Below are 5,947 nucleotides of genomic sequence, written 5' to 3' on the forward strand. Positions count from 1 at the left end.
ACCTCTATTTCCATCCCAATTTCAGAGAACACGCTACTGCCCTCACCACATTCTAGACAAACAACATAGATAATACTTGGGTGTGTCGATTTCACAAGAGGAAGGACATGGATTTCAACGAGCAAGATGCAAATGGTCTAGTATTCAGGCTTTGGCAATGTTGGTGGTGAGGGCAAGGGTAATGCCTCCCTGGGTTCTGTTGTTGTCAGCTGAAGATAGTTTAAAACAGTGTTTCCCACACTCTTTTGATAAGACTTACCTGAAGTACTTGCTAAAACCCTAATTACCAGGCCTCATTCCCAGCTCACTGCCTCAGGATTACCAAGGGCCTGACAGCTGTCATTTAACGAGAGCCCAGGTGCTCTGCCCCTTCTCATAGGAGGCCTTGGGAAGTACCATTTTCAAAGACCAGTGGATTAGTAGCCCAAAAACTTGCCAGCAGTTGCTTGCTTTTGTCATCTTCCTGTCTCTGGAAGAGCACCTGATCCTCACCATCAGAAACTAAATGGTTTTTAAAGGACAAAAACCGTCTCAGCATCATTCTACAGCATTTTTTTTTTTTTTTTTGAGACATCTTGCTCTGTCACCCAGGCTAGAGTGCAGTGGCACAATCTTGGCTCACTGCAATCTCTGCCTCCCGGGTTCAAGCAATTCGCCTGCCTTAGCCTCCCGAGTAGCTGGGACTATAGGCACCACTACCATGCCCGGCTAGTTTTTGTATTTTTAGTAGAGACGGGGTTTCACCATATTGGCCAGGCTGGTCTTGAACTCCTGACCTTGTGATCTGCTCGCTTTGGCCTCCCAAAGTGCTGGGATTACAGGTGTGAGCCACCGCACCAGGCCCATTCTACACCTTTCTTAAGGGAAATGTTTTCTTTTCAAATGCTCAGGCTGACTGTATTCTAGAACCTTGGCACATAGTCTCAATATTTAAGTAAATGAATGAATGAATGATTAAATAATTCTGAAAAGGAGCACCAGAATAGCTTGGAGGAAGGAACCAGAAAGCAGGCTGCCTCCTTGAAGTCCTTGTTTTCGACCTTCTGTACATTCGAAAAATCACCATTCACACGTATCCAGCCAGTACATTATACTTTGCTTCAGTGAACTTGACATATGACCAACAGATAAGTTAGGAACTGATTATTCACTGTGCAAAGGATTATTTGAGTCACAAAAATGATTCCCTAGAGCAGTGTAGTTTCCAGATTAGGAGCAGCAGTATCACCCCGGAACTTGGCAGAAATGAAAAACTTGACCCTGAGGGCCTGAATCAAAAACTCTGGGTTGGGGCCTAACAATCTGCATTTTAACAAGCCTTTCAGGTGATTGTCAGGCCACTAAATTTGAGAACTACTACACCAGAGGAGTTTCTTTTTTTTTTTTTTTTTTTTTTGAGACGGAGTTTCGCTCTTGTTACCCAGGCTGGAGTGCAATGGCGCGATCTCGGCTCACCGCAACCTCCGCCTCCTGGGTTCAGGCAATTCTCCTGCCTCAGCCTCCTGAGTAGCTGGGACTACAGGCACGCGCCACCATGCCCAGCTAATTTTTTGTAGTTTTAGTAGAGACGGGGTTTCACCATGTTGACCAGGATGGTCTTGATCTCTTGACCTTGTGATCCACCCGCCTTGGCCTCCCAAAGTGCTAGGATTACAGGCTTGAGCCACCGCGCCCGGCCCAGAGGAGTTTCTTAAATGAAAAGCTATCCACCTGGTAATATAAAGAATATTCAAAAACATGCTAAGGTGATCTTAGCTACATTTTATGATCAAGTTCCCCAATGCACCTGCAGAAAAGTTCTAGACTGTAGTTGCTTATTTATTTAATAAGTATTTTACATATTAATATGTATAATTTATATTTCATATAAATAAATATATGGAATAAGAAAAAAAATTACAGTATTTTGCACACGATACTTTTTTCAGGAATACAGTGAGCCATAATGTAAAATATATTTATTATGAATAATGGTCAAAAAAAAAAAATGTGAGGCTGGGCACAGTGGCTCACACCTATAATCCCAGCACTTTGGGAGCCGAGGCAGGCAGATCACTTGAGGTCAGGTGTTCGAGACCAGCCTGGCCAACATGGTGAAACCCTGTCTCTACTAAAAATACAAAAATTAGCTGGGTGTGGTGATGCATGCCTGTAATCCCAGCTACTTGGGAGGCTGAGGCAGGAGAATTGCTTGAACTGGGAGGTGGAGGTTGCAGTGAACCACAATTGTGGCACTGCATTCCAGCCTGGCTAACAGAGCAAGATTCCGACTCAAAAAACACACAAACAAAACATAAATTAGTTGGGAGTGGTAGTGGGCACCTGTAGTTCCAGCTACTTGGGAGGCTGAGGCAGGAGAATCGCTGGAACCCAGAAGGCGAGAGTGCAGTGAGCCAAGATCATACCACTGCATTCCAGCCTGGACGATAGTGCAAGGCTCCATCATAAATGAATGAATGAATGAATGAATGAATGAATGAATGCTCTTGACTGCTGTGGTCCTGACTCAGATTCAAGCAGTGAGCTTTTGTTGGTTGGTTATTGTCTCCTTTTTTTTCCATCTGGGTTTTAGCGACAGGAGATGCAGGTACATGGCAAAATATTGAGATATCTATGCCAGACTACTAATATATGTGTAACGCTATACTCAACAATGGTTAAGAGTAATTCATTTAGTGTTTATCTACCTAGCAATAAAGTAAGACCACCTCAGTGAGAACAAACAGATGCTGTTTATTCAGAGCTTGTTATAGCAAGAGATTCTGCCACTGTTTCTTGTGTTTGGCAGACTCAGAGCCAGGCAGGGGAGTGGGGAAGCTTCAGAGTGAAAAAAAAAAGGGATGGTTTTCGGTATGCTTAGATTGTAGGTCGTTGGCAAGGGGAAATTGGAGGCAGGCTAACTACCAGCAAGGCATCCTATGTGATTAGTTTACGTGTGTTTGGCTGGTTGATCCTGATTTGGAAGTGGGGCAAAAAACTGGGAAGCTGATAGTCACTAACCAAGTCCTGATGTTCTAGGCCAGTTGCTGCATGGGCTGTGGGTTGGCCCCCGGAACTGGTTGCTGTTACGGTTGTGGGCTAGTGTTCTACTGTCATTTAGATCTGTTCATTGTCTCACTAGCCATGAACGCAAGACAACTTAACCAGTAGGGCAAGTTTATTCATTTATTTAACACTTACGGTCTTTTGCCAACTTGTCCAAAAATCAGAAATTAAAATGAGAGCTGAAACTAGTCAATCTGTGGGTCAAAGTTTCCCTCCCTCATCTGATTAGTCAATGTTGGCAGGGATGTGTTCACCACATTAATGTTACCAATGCACTTTTGGTGGACTGGAAATGCCCGTTGAGGCTGAAACTTCTTGGCTAGTTATCAAACAGCTTTAGGGCAGATACTCTGATGAGTCTGTGCTAATCTTTTTTTTTTTTTTCAAGATGGAGTCTCACTCTGTCGCCCAGGCTGGAGGGCAGTGGTGCAATCTCGGCCCATTGCAATCTTTGCCTCCTGGGTTCAAGCAATTCTCCTGCCTCAGCCTCTCGAGTAGCTGGAATTACAAGTGTGTGCCTCCGTGCCTGACTAATTTTTGTATTTTTAGTGGAGACGGGGTTTCATCCTGTTAGCCAGGCTGTTCTCGAACTCCTGACCTCGTGATCAGCCCACCTCAGACTCCCAAAGTGTTGGGATTACAAGCGTGAGTCACCGCACCCGGCCGAATCTGTGCTAATCTGACGTTAGCCTTCAGAGCTGGGAATGCGGTCCTGACTCTCGTACACGCTCCTGTGGAGTTAGGGGGATATATTTATGTTGTTGACAGTTACTTTCACGTACAGTTGTTGCCACTTCCAGGAATACTCCTTCCCCTACGAGGCAAACTCATCTAGCTTTGTAACACTGTTGCAGGTTAACTCAGCTAAAGACAGGGTCCTTGTCCCCACAGCTACAGAAGTTTAGGCTTGCAGACGGTTTGAAGGTGAATAAAGCAGGGTTTTATTGGTTGAAAAGGAAAAAAAAGTGGTGGAACAGGGACTCTCTGCAAAGCCACAGCCCCTGCTGGGGCATTTCCGCACTTCCCACCTCGCGTCTGAATCCCAGGTTCCACGCAGGAAGAGGAGGGGACCGGCCTCTGTGGCTCCACCCCGGTGCGCGTTCCCAGTGCGGCCTGGTAGGAGTTTTGCCAGGGACCCCCTCCCACCTGGGTGTCTCAACAGGAAAGTGTGATATATCTTGATTCACAATATGAATATATCCCATGGGGCCTGGCACCTGAGGTATGTAGGTTGTGGAGGAGAAACTGTTTGAAATGTACTGAGTCAGAAACTATGAAAATTCTTCCACTTATCACATACTAAAATTATAAGCTAAGGATTTGGTTCTCTTGATTGAGCTTTAGTCAAATAGAAACGTACTCAATACGTCAGAGGCATTAGAACCAAAGCGACTCCATCTTGAATAGCGGCTAAGTAGAATGAGGCTGAGACCCGCTGGGCTGCGTTCCCAGGAGATTAGGCATTCTTAGTCATGGGATGAGGTAGGTTGACACAAGATGCAGGTCACGAGAAGACTCGGATGATAAAACGGGAGCAGTAAAGAAACCTGCCAAACCCACCCAAACCAAGACCGCAATGAAAGTGACCTCTGGTTGTCCTCCCTGCTCATTATTTGCTAATTATAATACATTAGCATGCTAAAAGACACTCCCACCTGTGCCATGACCATTTACAAATGCAATGGCAATGTCAGGAAGTTACCCTATATGGTCTAAGAAGGGGAGGAACCATCAGTTCTAGGAACTCCCCACCCCAATCCTGGAAAACTCATGAATAATCCACCCTTTGTTTAGTATACAATCAAGAAACAACCATAAGTATACTCAGTCAAGCAGTCCATGCCACTGCTGGGACTATAGCGTGGCCATTTTTTTTCCCCCATTCCCTGCTGGAGTTGCCTTTCTTTCATTTCTTTATGTCTTTAATAAACTTGCTTTCATTTTACTCTGTGGAATTGCCTTGAATTCTTTTTTCAAAGAGGTCTAAGAACCCTGTATTGGGGTCTGGATTGGGACCCCTTTCAGATAATAAATATGCAGTGTAGACAATAATAAATGTCTCATATTTTAAAAAACAAATCATGCAAACCAGAATTTATAAGAATTCTGTTTGTAGAAGACAAACTTTGATAGCAGTTAGAATATGTTAGAAATAAATATTAACTTTTTTCTTTTCTCTCTCCCTCAATTATGAACTTTTGTATCTAATTTTTAAATCATAATTTATATATTTTTTCCTTCCATACCTAGTCCCACAAATATATTCTTTTCCTTAATAGGAGACCTCTAATTTTACAAGCTTTAAGACCCACAGTACTTGTTTTTCAACAAAATGATTGACACAAGATAATTGTTATCTTCCCTGAAGCTTGTTTTAATACTTACTGAGAGTTTTCTTTCTTCTTACTCAAATATATACCTTTGAAATTTCCCAGAGTTAATTCTTCCATTTATTTATGACCACTCTCCCAAGTTATATTTTCATCTGGGTGGGAAATTTCAGTAAGTGCTATTTTATGGCTTAACGTGTAGTGTCAATTATTATTTTTTCATTAAGCCCTTTACATATGTAGGTGTCTTAATCTGTTTGTGCTGCTATACCAAAATACTGGATGCTGAGTAATTTATAAAGAACCAAAATTTATTTCTTACAGTTCTGGAGGCTGGAAAGTCCAGGATCAAGGCATTGGCATGTTCTGTGTCTAGTGACGGACGTGGTCTCTGATTCCAAGATGCTGTCTTGTTGCTGCATCTTCCAGAGGGGAGGACTGCTGTAGCTTCATGGCTGAAGGCAGAAGGGCAAGACAGCCAAACACTGAACACTTCATGAAGTTTCTTATAAGGACCTTAATCCCATTTATGAGGGAGGAGCCTCTTGGCCTAATCACCTCTTAAAGGCCCC

The sequence above is a fragment of the Cebus imitator genome, unplaced genomic scaffold (assembly GCF_001604975.1).
Source record: "Cebus imitator isolate Cc_AM_T3 unplaced genomic scaffold, Cebus_imitator-1.0 Scaffold160, whole genome shotgun sequence".
Classification (NCBI taxonomy): domain Eukaryota; kingdom Metazoa; phylum Chordata; class Mammalia; order Primates; family Cebidae; genus Cebus; species Cebus imitator.